This window comes from Astyanax mexicanus, chromosome 13 (assembly GCF_023375975.1).
Source record: "Astyanax mexicanus isolate ESR-SI-001 chromosome 13, AstMex3_surface, whole genome shotgun sequence".
Taxonomy (NCBI): Eukaryota; Metazoa; Chordata; class Actinopteri; order Characiformes; family Acestrorhamphidae; genus Astyanax; species Astyanax mexicanus.
In genome coordinates, this window is record NC_064420.1 from 19,513,559 (window position 1) to 19,530,000 (window position 16,442).

Sequence of the window (16,442 nt, forward strand, 5' to 3'; positions counted from 1 at the left end):
GTTTTGGCCTGTGAAGAACTAGATTGAACGAAATACAAAGGATGCAAAAGCTCCCCTAAACACCATGTGGGCACGGGTGGCTCAGAGGTAGAGTCCGCGGGCAATTGGCCTTGGGGTCTTCGGAGCGCCGAAGGTCGCCGGTTCGAGACCGAGCCCGGGCGGTTTTCTTGGGGAGCCTCCCCTTTAGTTTTGGCCTGTGAAGAACTAGATTTAACGAAATACAAAGGATGCAAAAGCTCCACCAAAGACCATGTGGGCACGGGTGGCTCAGAGGTAGTGTCCTCGGGCAATTGGCTTTGGGGTCTTCGGAGCGCCGAAGGTCACCGGTTTGAGACCGGGCCCGGGCGGTCTTCTTGGGGAGCCTCCCCTTTAGTTTTGGCCTGTGAAGAACTAGATTGAACGAAATACAAAGGATGCAAAAGCTCTCCCAAAGACCATGTGGGCACGGGTGGCTCAGAGGTAGAGTCCTCGGGCAATTGGCCTTGGGGTCTTCGGAGCGCCGAAGATCGCCGGTTCGAGACCGGGGCCGGGCGGTCTTCTTGGGGACCCTCCCCTTTAGTTTTGGCCTGTGAAGAACTAGATTGAACGAAATACAAAGGATGCAAAATCTCTCCCAAAGACCATGTGGGCACGGGTGGCTCAGAGGTAGAGTCCTCGGGCAATTGGCCTTGGGGTCTTCGGAGCGCCGAAGATCGCCGGTTCGAGACCCGGCCCGGGCGGTTTTCGTGAGGAGCCCCCCCTTTAGTTTTGGCCTGTGAAGAACTAGATTGAACGAAATACAAAGGATGCAAAAGCTCCCCCAAAGACCATGTGGGCACGGGTGGCTCAGAGGTAGTGTCCCTGGGCAATTGGCTTTGGGGTCTTCGGAGCGCCGAAGGTCACTGGTTCGAGACCGGGCCCGGGCGGTCTTCTTGGGGAGCCTCCCCTTTAGTTTTGGCCTGTGAAGAACTAGATTGAACGAAATACAAAGGATGCAAAAGCTCCCCTAAACACCATGTGGGCACGGGTGGCTCAGAGGTAGAGTCCTCGGGCAATTGGCCTTGGGGTCTTCGAAGCGCCGAAGGTTGCCGGTTCGAGACCGGGCCCGGGCGGTCATCTTGGGGAGCCTCCCCTTTAGTTTTGGCCTGTGAAGAACTAGATTGAACGAAATACAAAGGATGCAAAAGCTCTCCCAAAGTCCATGTGAGCACGGGTGGCTCAGAGGTAGAGTCCTCGGGCAATTGGCCTTGGGGTCTTCGGAGCGCCGAAGGTCGCCGGTTCGAGACCGTGGTCGGGCGGTCTTCTTGGGGACCCTCCCCTTTAGTTTTGGCTTGTGAAGAACTAGATTGAACGAAATACAAAGGATGCAAAAGCTCTCCCAAAGACCATGTGGGTACGGGTGGCTCAGAGGTAGAGTCCTCGGCCAATTGGCCTTGGGGTCTTCGGAGCGCCGAAGATCGCCGGTTCGAGACCCGGCCCGGGAGGTTTTCTTGAGGAGCCCCCCCTTTAGTTTTGGCCAGTGAAGAACTAGATTGAACGAAATACAAAGGATGCAAAAGCTCCTCCAAAGACCATGTGGGCACGGATGGCTCAGAGGTAGAGTCCTCGGGCAATTGGCCTTGGGGTCTTCGGAGCGCCGATGGTCGCCGGTTTGAGACCGGGCCCGGCTGGTTTTCTTGGGGAATCTCCCCTTTAGTTTTGGCCTGTGAAGAACTAGATTGAACGAAATACAAAGGCTGCAAAAGTTCCCTTAAAGACTATGTGCGCACGGGTGGCTCAGAGGTAGAGTCCTCGGGCAATTGGCCTTGGGGTCTTCGGAGCGCCGAAGGTGGCCGGTTCGAGACCAAGCCCGGGCGGTTTTCTTGGGGAGCCTCCCCTTTAGTTTTGGCCTGTGAAGAACTAGATTTAACGAAATACAAAGGATGCAAAAGCTCCCCCAAAGACGATGTGGGCACGGGTGGCTCAGAGGTAGTGTCCTCGGGCAATTGACTTTGGGGTCTTCGGAGCGCCGAAGGTCACCGGTTCGAGACCGGGCCCGGGCGGTCTTCTTGGGGAGCCTCCCCTTTAGTTTTGGCCTGTGAAGAACTAGATTGAACGAAATACAAAGGATGCAAAAGCTCCCATAAACACCATGTGGGCACGGGTGGCTCAGAGGTAGAGTCCTCGGGCAATTGGCCTTGGGGTCTTCGGAGCGCCGAAGGTTGCCGGTTCGAGACCGGGCCCGGGCGGTCATCTTGGGGAGCCTCCCCTTTAGTTTTGGCCTGTGAAGAACTAGATTGAACGAAATACAAAGGATGCAAAAGTTCCCTTAAAGACTATGTGGGCACGGGTGGCTCAGAGGTAGAGTCCTCGGGCAATTGGCCTTGGGGTCTTCGGAGCGCCGAAGGTCGCCGGTTCGAGACCGGGCCCGGACGGTCTTCTTGGGGAGCCTCCCCTTTAGTTTTGGCCTGTGAAGAACTAGATTGAACGAAATACAAAGGATGCAAAAGCTCTCCCAAAGACCATGTGAACAAGGGTGGCTCAGAGGTAGTGTCCTCGGGCAATTGGCCTTGGGGTCTTCGGAGCGCTGAAGGTTGCCTGTTCGAGACCGGGACCGGGCGGTCTTCTTGGGGAGCCTCCCCTTTAGTTTTGGCCTGTGAAGAACTAGATTGAACGAAATGCAAAGGATGCAAAAGCTCCCCAAAAGACCATGTGGGCACGGGTGGCTCAGAGGTAGAGTCCTCGGGCAATTGGCCTTGGGGTCTTCGGAGCGCCGAAGGTCGCCGGTTCGAGACCGAGCCCAGGCGGTTTTCTTGGGGAGCCTCCCCTTTAGTTTTGGCCTGTGAAGAACTAGATTTAACGAAATACAAAGGATGCAAAAGCTCCCCCAAAGACCATGTGTGCACGGGTGGCTCAGAGGTAGTGTCCTCGGGCAATTGGCTTTGGGGTCTTCGGAGCGCCGAAGGTCACCGGTTCGAGACCAGGCCCGGGCGGTCTTCTTGGGGAGCCTCCCCTTTAGTTTTGGCCTGTGAAGAACTAGATTGAACGAAATACAAAGGATGCAAAAGCCCCCCTAAACACCATGTGGGCACGGGTGGCTCAGAGGTAGAGTCCTCGGGCAATTGGCCTTGGGGTCTTCGGAGCGCCGAAGGTTGCCGGTTCGAGACCGGGCCCGGGCGGTCATCTTGGGGAGCCTCCCCTTTAGTTTTGGCCTGTGAAGAACTAGATTGAACGAAATACAAAGGATGCAAAAGCTCTCCCAAAGTCCATGTGAGCACGGGTGGCTCAGAGGTAGAGTCCTCGGGCAATTGGCCTTGGGGTCTTCGGAGCGCCGAAGGTCGCCGGTTCGAGACCGTGGTCGGGCGGTCTTCTTGGGGACCCTCCCCTTTAGTTTTGGCTTGTGAAGAACTAGATTGAACGAAATACAAAGGATGCAAAAGCTCTCCCAAAGACCATGTGGGCACGGGTGGCTCAGAGGTAGAGTCCTCGGCCAATTGGCCTTGGGGTCTTCGGAGCGCCGAAGATCGCCGGTTCGAGACCCGGCCCGGGAGGTTTTCTTGAGGAGCCCCCCCTTTAGTTTTGGCCTGTGAAGAACTAGATTGAACGAAATACAAAGGATGCAAAAGCTCCCCCAAAGACCATGTGGGCACGGATGGCTCAGAGGTAGAGTCCTCGGGCAATTGGCCTTGGGGTCTTCGGAGCGCCGAAGGTCGCCGGTTCGAGACCGGGCCCGGCTGGTTTTCTTGGGGAATCTCCCCTTTAGTTTTGGCCTGTGAAGAACTAGATTGAACGAAATACAAAGGCTGCAAAAGTTCCCTTAAAGACTATGTGCGCACGGGTGGCTCAGAGGTAGAGTCATCGGGCAATTGGCCTTGCGGTCTTCGGAGCGCCGAAGGTCGCCGGTTCGAGACCGGGCCCGGACGGTCTTCTTGGGGAGCCTCCCCTTTAGTTTTGGCCTGTGAAGAACTAGATTGAACGAAATACAAAGGATGCAAAAGCTCCACAAAAGACCATGTGGGCACGGGTGGCTCAGAGGTAATGTCCTCGGGCAATTGGCTTTGAGGTCTTCGGAGCGCCGAAGGTCACCGGTTCGAGACCGGGCCCGGGCGGTCTTCTTGGGGAGCCTCCCCTTTAGTTTTGGCCTGTGAAGAACTAGATTGAACAAAATGCAAAGGATGCAAAAGCTCCCCCAAAGACCATGTGGGCACGGGTGGCTCAGAGGTACAGTCCTTGGGCAATTGGCCTTGGGGTCTTCGGCGCGCCGAAGGTCGCCGGTTCGAGACCGGGCCCGGGTGGTCTTCTTTGGGAGCCTCCCCTTTAGTTTTGACCTGTGAAGAACTAGATTGAACGAAATACAAAGGATGCAAAAGCTCCCCCAAAGACCATGTGGGCACGGGTGGCTCAGAGGTAGAGTCCTCGAGTAATTGGCCTTGGGGTCTTCGGAGCGCCGAAGGTTACCGGTTCGAGACCGGGGCCGGGCGGTCTTCTTGGGGACCCTCCCCTTTAGTTTTGGCCTGTGAAGAACTAGATTGAATGAAATACAAAGGATGCAAAAGCTCTCCCAAAGACCATGTGGGCACGGGTGGCTCAGAGGTAGAGTCCTCGGGCAATTGGCTTTGGGGTCTTCGGAGCGCCGAAGATCGCCGGTTCGAGACCCGGCCCGGGCGGTTTTCTTGAGGAGCCCCCCATTTAGTTTTGGCCTGTGAAGAACTAGATTGAACGAAATACAAAGGATGCAAAAGCTCCCCCAAAGACCATGTGGGCACGGATGGCTCAGAGGTAGAGTCCTCGGCCAATTGGCTTTGGGGTCTTCGGAGCGCCGAAGATCGCCGGTTCGAGACCCGGCCCGGGCGGTTTTCTTGAGGAGCCCCCCCTTTAGTTTTGGCCTGTGAAGAACTAGATTGAACGAAATACAAAGGATGCAAAAGCTCCCCCAAAGACCATGTGGGCACGGATGGCTCAGAGGTAGAGTCCTTGGCCAATTGGCTTTGGGGTCTTCGAAGCGCCGAAAGTCGCCGGTTCGAGACCGGGCCCGGGAGTTTTTCTTGGGGAGCCTCCCATTTAGTTTTGGCCTGTGAAGAACTAGATTGAACGAAATACAAAGGATGCAAAAGTTCCCTTAAAGACTATGTGGGCACGGGTGGCTCAGAGGTAGAGTCCTCGGGCAATTGGCCTTGGGGTCTACGGAGCGCCGAAGGTCGCCGGTTCGAGACCGGGCCCGGACGGTCTTCTTGGGGAGCCTCCCCTTTAGTTTTGGCCTGTGAAGAACTAGATTGAACGAAATACAAAGGATGCAAAAGCTCCCCCAAAGACCATGTGGGCACGGGTGGCTCAGAGGTAGTGTCCTCGGGCAATTGGCTTTGGGGTCTTCGGAGCGCTGAAGGTCAACGGTTCGAGACCGGGCCCGGGCGGTCTTCTTGGGGAGCCTCCCCTTTAGTTTTGGCCTGTGAAGAACTAGATTGAACAAAATGCAAAGGATGCAAAAGCTCCCCCAAAGACCATTTGAGCACGGGTGGCTCAGAGGTAGAGTCCTTGGGCAATTGGCCTTGGGGTCTTCGGAGCGCCGAAGGTCGCCGGTTCGAGACCGGGACCGGGCGGTCTTCTTTGGGAGCCTCCCCTTTAGTTTTGGCCTGTGAAGAACTAGATTGAACGAAATACAAAGGATGCAAAAGCTCTCCCAAAGACCATGTGGGCACGGGTGGCTCAGAGGTAGAGTCCTCGGGCAATTGGCCTTGGGGTCTTCGGAGCGCCGAAGATCGCCGGTTCGAGACCCGGCCCGGGCGGTTTTCTTGAGGAGCCCCCCCTTTAGTTTTGGCCTGTGAAAAACTAGATTGAACGAAATACAAAGGATGCAAAAGCTCCCCCAAAGACCATATGGGCACGGATGGCTCAGAGGTAGAGTCCTCGGCCAATTGGCCTTGGGGCCTTCGAAACGCCGAAGGTCGCCGGTTCGAGACCGGGCCCGGGAGGTTTTCTTGGGGAGCCTCCCCTTTAGTTTTGGCCTGTGAAGAACTAGATTGAACGAAATACAAATGATGCAAAAGTTCCCTTAAAGACTATGTGGGCACGGGTGGCTCAGTGGTAGAGTCCTCGGGCAATTGACCTTGGGGTCTTCGGAGCGCCGAAGGTCGCCGGTTCGAGACCGGGCCCGGACGGTCTTCTTGGGGAGCCTCCCCTTTAGTTTTGGCCTGTGAAGAACTAGATTGAACGAAATACAAAGGATGCAAAAGCTCTCCCAAAGACCATGTGAACACGGGTGGCTCAGAGGTATTGTCCTCGGGCAATTGGCCTTGGGGTCTTCGGAGCGCTGAAGGTTGCCTGTTCGAGACCGGGCCCGGGCGGTCTTCTTGGGGAGCCTCCCCTTTAGTTTTGGCCTGTGAAGAACTAGATTGAACGAAATACAAAGGATGCAAAAGCTCCCCTAAACATCATGTGGGCACGGGTGGCTCAGAGGTAGAGTCCTCGGGCAATTGGCCTTGGGGTCTTCGGAGTGCCGATGGTCACCGGTTCGAGACCGTTACCGGGCGGTCTTCTTGGGGAGCCTCCCCTTTAGTTTTGGCCTGTGAAGAACTAGATTGAACGAAATACAAAGGATGCAAAAGCTCCCCTAAACACCATGTGGGCACGGGTGGCTCAGAGGTAGAGTCCTCGGGCAATTGGCCTTGGGGTCTTCGGAGCGCCGAAGGTTGCCGGTTCGAGACCGGGCCCAGGCGGTCTTCTTGGGGAGCCTCCCCTTTAGTTTTGGCCTGTGAAGAACTAGATTGAACGAAATACAAAGGATGCAAAAGCTCCCCCAAAGACCATGTGGGCACGGGTGGCTCAGAGGTAGAGTCCTCGGGCAATTGGCCTTGGGGTCTTCGGAGCGCCGAAGGTCGCCGGTTCGAGACCGAGCCCGGGCGGTCATCTTGGGGAGCCTCCCCTTTAGTTTTGGCCTGTGAAGAACTAGATTGAACGAAATACAAAGGATGCAAAAGCTCCCCCAAAGACCATGTGGGCACGGGTGGCTCAGAGGTAGAGTCCTTGGGCAATTGGCCTTGGGGTCTTCGGAGCGCCGAAGATCGCTGGTTCGAGACCCGGCCCGGGCGGTTTTCTTGAGGAGCCCCCCCTTTAGTTTTGGCCTGTGAAGAACTAGATTGAACGAAATACAAAGGATGCAAAAGCTCCCCCAAAGACCATGTGGGCACGGATGGCTCAGAGGTAGAGTCCTCGGGCAATTGGCCTTGGGGTCTTCGGAGCGCCGAAGGTCGCCGGTTCGAGACCGGGCCCCGGTGGTTTTCTTGGGGAGCCTCCCCTTTAGTTTTGGCCTGTGAAGAACTAGATTGAACGAAATACAAAGGATGCAAAAGTTCCCTTAAAGACTACGTGGGCACGGGTGGCTCAGAGGTAGAGTCATCGGGCAATTGGCCTTGGGGTCTTCGGAGCGCTGAAGGTTGCCTGTTCGAGACCGGGCCCGGGCGGTCTTCTTGGGGAGCCTCCCCTTTAGTTTTGGCCTGTGAAGAACTAGATTGAACGAAATGCAAAGGATGCAAAAGCTCCCCCAAAAACCATGTGGGCATGGGTGGCTCAGAGGTAGAGTCCTCGGGCAATTGGCCTTGGGGTCGTCGGAGCGCCGAAGGTCGCTGGTTCGAGACCGAGCCCGGGCGGTCTTCTTGGGGAGCCTCCCCTTTAGTTTTGGCCTGTGAAGAACTAGATTGAACGAAATACAAAGGATGCAAAAGCTCCCCCAAAGACCATGTGGGCACGGGTGGCTCAGAGGTAGTGTCCTCGGGCAATTGGCTTTGGGGTCTTCGGAGCGCCGAAGGTCACCGGTTCGAGACCGGGCCCGTGCGGTCTTCTTGGGGAGCCTCCCCTTTAGTTTTGGCCTGTGAAGAACTAGATTGAACGAAATACAAAGGATGCAAAAGCTCCCCAAAACACCATGTGGGCACGGGTGGCTCAGAGGTAGAGTCCTCGGGCAATTGGCCTTGGGGTCTTCGGAGCGCCGAAGGTTGTCGGTTCGAGAACGGGCCCGGGCTGTCTTCTTGGGGAGCCTCCCCTTTAGTTTTGGCCTGTGAATAACTAGATTGAACGAAATACAAAGGATGCAAAAGCTCCCCCAAAGACCATGAGGGCACGGGTGGCTCAGAGGTAGAGTCCTCGGGCAATTGGCCTTGGGGTCTTCGGAGCGCCGAAGGTCGCCGGTTCGAGACCGTGCCCGGGCGGTCTTCTTGGGGAGCCTCCACTTTAGTTTTGGAATGTGAAGAACTAGATTGAACGAAATACAAAGGATGCAAAAGCTCCCCCAACTACCAAGTGGGCACAGGTGACTCAGAGGTAGAGTCCTCGGGCAATTGGCCTTGGGGTCTTCAGAGCGCCGAAGGTCGCCGGTTTGAGACCGGACCCGGGCGGTCTTCTTGGGTAGCCTCCCCTTTAGTTTTGGCCTGTGAAGAACTAGATTGAACGAAATACAAAGGATGCAAAAGCTCCCCCAAGAACCATGTGGGCACGGGTGGCTCAGAGGTAGAGTCCTCGGGCAATTGGCCTTGGGGTCTACGGAGCGCCGAAGGTCGCCGTTTCGAGACCGGGCCCGGGCGGTCTTCTTGGGGAGCCTCCCCTTTAGTTTTGGCCTGTGAAGAACTAGATTGAACGAAATGCAAATGATGCAAAAGCTCCCCCAAAGACCATGTGGGCACGGGTGGCTCAGAGGTAGAGTCCTCGGGCAATTGGCCTTGGGGTCTTCGGAGCGCCGAAGGTCGCCGGTTCGAGACCGAGCCCAGGCGGTCTTCTTGGGGAGCCTCCCCTTTAGTTTTGGCCTGTGAAGAACTAGATTGAACGAAATACAAAGGATGCAAAAGCTCCCCCAAAGACCATGTGGGCAAGGGTGGCTCAGAGGTAGGGTCTTCGGAGCGCCGAAGGTCGCCGGTTCGAGACCGGGCCAGGGCGGTGCTCTTGGGGAGCCTCCCCTTTAGTTTTGGCCTGTGAAGAACTAGATTGAAAAAATACAAAGGATGCAAAAGCTCCCCCAAAAACCATGTGGGCACGGGTGGCTCAGAGGTAGAGTCCTCGGGCAATTGGCCTTGGGGTCTTCGGAGCGCCGAAGGTCGCCGGTTCGAGACCGGGCCCAGGCAGTCTTCTTGGGGAGCCTCCCCTTTAGTTTTGGCCTGTGAAGAACTAGATTGAAAAAATACAAAGGATGCAAAAGCTCCCCCAAAAACCATGTGGGCACGGGTGGCTCAGCGGTAGAGTCCTCGGGCAATTGGCCTTGGGGTCTAGGGAGCGAAGAAGGTCGCCGTTTCGAGACCGGGCCTGGGCGGTCTTCTTGGGGAGCCTCCCCTTTAGTTTTGGCCTGTGAAGAACTAGATTGAACGAAATGCAAAGGATGCAAAAGCTCCCCCAAAGACCATGTGGGCACGGGTGGCTCAGAGGTAGAGTCCTCGGGCAATTGGCCTTGGGGTCTTCGGAGCGCCGAAGGTCGCCGGTTCGAGACCGAGCCAGGGCGGTCTTCTTGGGGAGCCTCCCCTTTAGTTTTGGCCTGTGAAGAACTAGATTGAACGAAATACAAAGGATGCAAAAGCTCCCCCAAAAACCATGTGGGCACGGGTGGCTCAGAGGTAGAGTCCTCGGGCAATTGGCCTTGGGGTCTTAGGAGCGCCGAAGGTCGCCGGTTCGAGCCCGGGTCCAGGCAGTCTTCTTGGGGAGCCTCCCCTTTAGTTTTGGCCTGTGAAGAACTAGATTGAACGAAATGCAAAGGATGCAAAAGCTCCCCCAAAGACCGTGTGGGCACGGGTGGCTCAGAGGTAGAGTCCTCGGGCAATTGGCCTTGGGGTCTTCGGAGCGCCGAAGGTCGTCGGTTCGAGACCGGGCCCGGGAAGTCTTCTTGGGGAGCCTCCCCTTTAGTTTTGGCCTGTGAAGAACTAGATTGAACGAAATACAAAGGATGCAATAGCTCCCCAAAGACCATGTGGGCACGGGTGGCTCAGAGGTAGAGTCCTTGGGCAATAGGCCTTGGGGTCTTCGGAGCGCCGAAGGTCGCCGGTTCGAGACTGAGCCCGGGTGGTCTTCTTGGGGAGCCTCCCCTTTAGTTTTGGCCTGTGAAGAACTAGATTGAACGAAATACAAAGGATGCAAAAGCTCCCCCAAAGACCATGTGGGCATGGGTGGCTCAGAGGTAGAGTCCTTGGGCAATTGGCCTTGGGGTCTTCGGAGCGCCGAAGATCGCCGGTTCGAGACCCGGCCCAGCTGGTTTTCGTGAGGAGCCCCCCCTTTAGTTTTGGCCTGTGAAGAACTAGATTGAACGAAATACAAAGGATGCAAAAGCTCCCCCAAAGACCATGTGGGCACGGATGGCTCAGAGGTAGAGTCCTCTGGCAATTGGCCTTGGGGTCTTCGGAGCGCCGAAGGTCGCCGGTTCGAGACCGGGCCCGGGTGGTTTTCTTGGGGAGCCTCCCCTTTAGTTTTGGCCTGTGAAGAACTAGATTGAACGAAATACAAAGGATGCAAAAGTTCCCTTAAAGACTATGTGGGCACGGGTGGCTCAGAGGTAGAGTCATCGGGCAATTGGCCTTGGGGTCTTCGGAGCGCCGAAGGTTGCCTGTTCGAGACCGGGCCCGGGCGGTCTTCTTGGGGAGCCTCCCCTTTAGTTTTGGCCTGTGAAGAACTAGATTGAACGAAATGCAAAGGATGCAAAAGCTCCCCCAAAAACCACGTGGGCACGGGTGGCTCAGAGGTAGAGTCCTCGGGCAATTGGCCTTTGGGTCTTCGGAGCGCCGAAGGTCGCCGGTTCGAGTCCAGGCTCGGGCGGTCTTCTTGGGGAGCCTCCCCTTTAGTTTTGGCCTGTGAAGAACTAGATTGAACGAAATACAAAGAATGCAAAAGCTCCCCCAAAGACCATGTGGCCATGGGTGGCTTAGAGGTAGAGTCCTCGGGCAATTGGCCTTGTGGTCTTCGGAGCGCCGAAGGTAGCCGGTTCGAGACCGGGCCTGGGCGGTCTTCTTGGGGAGCCTCCCCTTTAGTTTTGGCCTGTGAAGAACTAGATTGAACGAAATACAAAAGATGCAAAAGCTCCCCCAAACACCATGTGGGCACGGGTGGCTCAGAGGTAGAGTCCTCGGGCAATTGGCCTTGGGGTCTTCGGAATGCCGAAGGTCGTCGGTTCGAGACCGGGCCCGGGCGGTCTTCTTGGGGAGCCTCCCCTTTAGTTTTGGCCTGTGAAGAACTAGATTGAACGAAATACAAAGGATGCAAAAGCTCCGCCAAAGACCATGTGGGCACGGGTGGCTCAGAGGTAGAGTCCTCGGGCAATTGGCCTTGGGGTCTTCGGAGCGCCGAAGATCGCCGGTTCGAGACCCGGCCCGGGCGGTTTTCTTGAGGAGCCCCCCCTTTAGTTTTGGCCTGTGAAGAACTAGATTGAACGAAATACAAAGGATGCAAAAGCTCCCCCAAAGACCATGTGGCCATGGGTGGCTTAGAGGTAGAGTCCTCGGGCAATTGGCCTTGTGGTCTTCGGAGCGCCGAAGGTAGCCGGTTCGAGACCGGGCCTGGGCGGTCTTCTTGGGGAGCCTCCCCTTTAGTTTTGGAATGTGAAGAACTAGATTGAACGAAATACAAAGGATGCAAAAGCTCCCCCAACTACCATGTGGGCACAGGTGGCTCAGAGGTAGAGTCCTCGGGCAATTGGCCTTGGGGTCTTCGGAGCGCCGAAGGTCGCCGGTTCGAGACCGGGCCCGGGCGGCCTTCTTGGGGAGCCTCCCCTTTAGTTTTGGCCTGTGAAGAACTAGATTGAACGAAATACAAAGGATGCAAAAGCTCCCCCAAAGACCATGTGGGCACGGGTGGCTCAGAGGTAGAGTCCTTGGGCAATTGGCCTTGGGGTCTTCGGCGCGCCGAAGGTCGCCGGTTCGAGACCGGGCCCGGGCGGTCTTCTTGGGGAGCCTCCCCTTTAGTTTTGACCTGTGAAGAACTAGATTGAACGAAATACAAAGGATGCAATAGCTCCCCAAAGACCATGTGGGCACGGGTGGCTCAGAGGTAGAGTCCTTGGGCAATAGGCCTTGGGGTCTTCGGAGCGCCGAAGGTCGCCGGTTCGAGACTGAGCCCGGGCGGTCTTCTTGGGGAGCCTCCCCTTTAGTTTTGGCCTGTGAAGAACTAGATTGAACGAAATACAAAGGATGCAAAAGCTCCCCCAAAGACCATGTGGGCACGGGTGGCTCAGAGGTAGAGTCCTTGGGCAATTGGCCTTGGGGTCTTCGGAGCGCCGAAGATCGCCGGTTCGAGACCCGGCCCGGCCGGTTTTCTTGAGGAGCCCCCCCTTTAGTTTTGGCCTGTGAAGAACTAGATTGAACGAAATACAAAGGATGCAAAAGCTCCCCCAAAGACCATGTGGGCACGGATGGCTCAGAGGTAGAGTCCTCTGGCAATTGGCCTTGGGGTCTTCGGAGCGCCGAAGGTCGCCGGTTCGAGACCGGGCCCGGGTGGTTTTCTTGGGGAGCCTCCCCTTTAGTTTTGGCCTGTGAAGAACTAGATTGAACGAAATACAAAGGATGCAAAAGTTCCCTTAAAGACTATGTGGGCACGGGTGGCTCAGAGGTAGAGTCATCGGGCAATTGGCCTTGTGGTCTTAGGAGCGCCGAAGGTCGCCGGTTCGAGACCCGGCCCGGGCGGTTTTCTTGAGGAGCCCCCCCTTTAGTTTTGGCCTGTGAAGAACTAGATTGAACGAAATACAAAGGATGCAAAAGCTCCCCCAAAGACCATGTGGGCACGGGTGGCTCAGAGGTAGAGTCCTTGGGCAATTGGCCTTGGGGTCTTCGGCGCGCCGAAGGTCGCCGGTTCGAGACCGGGCCCGGGCGGTCTTCTTGGGGAGCCTCCCCTTTAGTTTTGGCCTGTGAAGAACTAGATTGAACGAAATACAAAAGATGCAAAAGCTCCCCCAAACACCATGTGGGCACGGGTGGCTCAGAGGTAGAGTCCTCGGGCAATTGGCCTTGGGGTCTTCGGAATGCCGAAGGTCGTCGGTTCGAGACCGGGCCCGGGCGGTCTTCTTGGGGAGCCTCCCCTTTAGTTTTGGCCTGTGAAGAACTAGATTGAACGAAATACAAAGGATGCAAAAGTTCCCTTAAAGACTATGTGGGCACGGGTGGCTCAGAGGTAGAGTCATCGGGCAATTGGCCTTGGGGTCTTCGGAGCGCCGAAGGTCGCCGGTTCGAGACCGGTAACGGGCGGTCTTCTTGGGGAGCCTCCCCTTTAGTTTTGGACTGTGAAGAACTAGATTGAACGAAATACAAAGGATGCAAAAGCTCCCCCAAACACCATGTGGGCACGGGTGGCTCAGAGGTAGAGTCCTCGGGCAATTGGCCTTGGGGTCTTCGGAGCTCCGAAAGTCGCCGGTTCGAGACCGTGCCCGGGCGGTCTTCTTGGGGAGCCTCCCCTTTAGTTTTGGAATGTGAGGAACTAGATTGAACGAAATACAAAGGATGCAAAAGCTCCCCCAACTACCATGTGGGCACAGGTGGCTCAGAGGTAGAGTCCTCGGGCAATTGGCCTTGGGGTCTTCGGAGCGCCGAAGGTCGCCGGTTCGAGACCGGGCCCGGGCGGCCTTCTTGGGGAGCCTCCCCTTTAGTTTTGGCCTGTGAAGAACTAGATTGAACGAAATACAAAGGATGCAAAAGCTCCCCCAAAGACCATGTGGGCACGGGTGGCTCAGAGGTAGAGTCCTTGGGCAATAGGCCTTGGGGTCTTCGGAGCGCCGAAGGTCGCCGGTTCGAGACTGAGCCCGGGCGGTCTTCTTGGGGAGCCTCCCCTTTAGTTTTGGCCTGTGAAGAACTAGATTGAACGAAATACAAAGGATGCAAAAGCTCCCCCAAAGACCATGTGGGCACGGGTGGCTCAGAGGTAGAGTCCTTGGGCAATTGGCCTTGGGGTCTTCGGCGCGCCGAAGGTCGCCGGTTCGAGACCGGGCCCGGGCGGTCTTCTTGGGGAGCCTCCCCTTTAGTTTTGACCTGTGAAGAACTAGATTGAACGAAATACAAAGGATGCAATAGCTCCCCAAAGACCATGTGGGCACGGGTGGCTCAGAGGTAGAGTCCTTGGGCAATAGGCTTTGGGGTCTTCGGAGCGCCGAAGGTCGCCGGTTCGAGACTGAGCCCGGGCGGTCTTCTTGGGGAGCCTCCCCTTTAGTTTTGGCCTGTGAAGAACTAGATTGAACGAAATACAAAGGATGCAAAAGCTCCCCCAAAGACCATGTGGGCACGGATGGCTCAGAGGTAGAGTCCTCTGGCAATTGTCCTTGGGGTCTTCGGAGCGCCGAAGGTCGCCGGTTCGAGACCGGGCCCGGGTGGTTTTCTTGGGGAGCCTCCCCTTTAGTTTTGGCCTGTGAAGAACTAGATTGAACGAAATACAAAGGATGCAAAAGTTCCCTTAAAGACTATGTGGGCACGGGTGGCTCAGAGGTAGAGTCATCGGGCAATTGGCCTTGGGGTCTTCGGAGCGCCGAAGGTTGCCTGTTCGAGACCGGGCCCTGGCGGTCTTCTTGGGGAGCCTCCCCTTTAGTTTTGGCCTGTGAAGAACTAGATTGAACGAAATGCAAAGGATGCAAAAGCTCCCCCAAAGACCATGTGGGCATGGGTGGCTCAGAGGTAGAGTCCTCGGGCAATAGGCCTTGGGGTCTTCGGAGCGCCGAAGGTCGCCGGTTCGAGACTGAGCCCGGGCGGTCTTCTTGGGGAGCCTCCCCTTTAGTTTTGGCCTGTGAAGAACTAGATTGAACGAAATACAAAGGATGCAAAAGCTCCCCCAAAGACCATGTGGGCACGGGTGGCTCAGAGGTAGAGTCCTTGGGCAATTGGCCTTGGGGTCTTCGGAGCGCCGAAGATCGCCGGTTCGAGACCCGGCCCGGCCGGTTTTCTTGAGGAGCCCCCCCTTTAGTTTTGGCCTGTGAAGAACTAGATTGAACGAAATACAAAGGATGCAAAAGCTCCCCCAAAGACCATGTGGGCACGGATGGCTCAGAGGTAGAGTCCTCTGGCAATTGGCCTTGGGGTCTTCGGAGCGCCGAAGGTCGCCGGTTCGAGACCGGGCCCGGGTGGTTTTCTTGGGGAGCCTCCCCTTTAGTTTTGGCCTGTGAAGAACTAGATTGAACGAAATACAAAGGATGCAAAAGTTCCCTTAAAGACTATGTGGGCACGGGTGGCTCAGAGGTAGAGTCATCGGGCAATTGGCCTTGTGGTCTTAGGAGCGCCGAAGGTCGCCGGTTCGAGACCCGGCCCGGGCGGTTTTCTTGAGGAGCCCCCCCTTTAGTTTTGGCCTGTGAAGAACTAGATTGAACGAAATACAAAGGATGCAAAAGCTCCCCCAAAGACCATGTGGGCACGGGTGGCTCAGAGGTAGAGTCCTTGGGCAATTGGCCTTGGGGTCTTCGGCGCGCCGAAGGTCGCCGGTTCGAGACCGGGCCCGGGCGGTCTTCTTGGGGAGCCTCCCCTTTAGTTTTGGCCTGTGAAGAACTAGATTGAACGAAATACAAAAGATGCAAAAGCTCCCCCAAACACCATGTGGGCACGGGTGGCTCAGAGGTAGAGTCCTCGGGCAATTGGCCTTGGGGTCTTCGGAATGCCGAAGGTCGTCGGTTCGAGACCGGGCCCGGGCGGTCTTCTTGGGGAGCCTCCCCTTTAGTTTTGGCCTGTGAAGAACTAGATTGAACGAAATACAAAGGATGCAAAAGTTCCCTTAAAGACTATGTGGGCACGGGTGGCTCAGAGGTAGAGTCATCGGGCAATTGGCCTTGGGGTCTTCGGAGCGCCGAAGGTCGCCGGTTCGAGACCGGTAACGGGCGGTCTTCTTGGGGAGCCTCCCCTTTAGTTTTGGACTGTGAAGAACTAGATTGAACGAAATACAAAGGATGCAAAAGCTCCCCCAAACACCATGTGGGCACGGGTGGCTCAGAGGTAGAGTCCTCGGGCAATTGGCCTTGGGGTCTTCGGAGCTCCGAAAGTCGCCGGTTCGAGACCGTGCCCGGGCGGTCTTCTTGGGGAGCCTCCCCTTTAGTTTTGGAATGTGAGGAACTAGATTGAACGAAATACAAAGGATGCAAAAGCTCCCCCAACTACCATGTGGGCACAGGTGGCTCAGAGGTAGAGTCCTCGGGCAATTGGCCTTGGGGTCTTCGGAGCGCCGAAGGTCGCCGGTTTGAGACCGGGCCCGGGCGGCCTTCTTGGGGAGCCTCCCCTTTAGTTTTGGCCTGTGAAGAACTAGATTGAACGAAATACAAAGGATGCAAAAGCTCCCCCAAAGACCATGTGGGCACGGGTGGCTCAGAGGTAGAGTCCTTGGGCAATAGGCCTTGGGGTCTTCGGAGCGCCGAAGGTCGCCGGTTCGAGACTGAGCCCGGGCGGTCTTCTTGGGGAGCCTCCCCTTTAGTTTTGGCCTGTGAAGAACTAGATTGAACGAAATACAAAGGATGCAAAAGCTCCCCCAAAGACCATGTGGGCACGCGTGGCTCAGAGGTAGAGTCCTTGGGC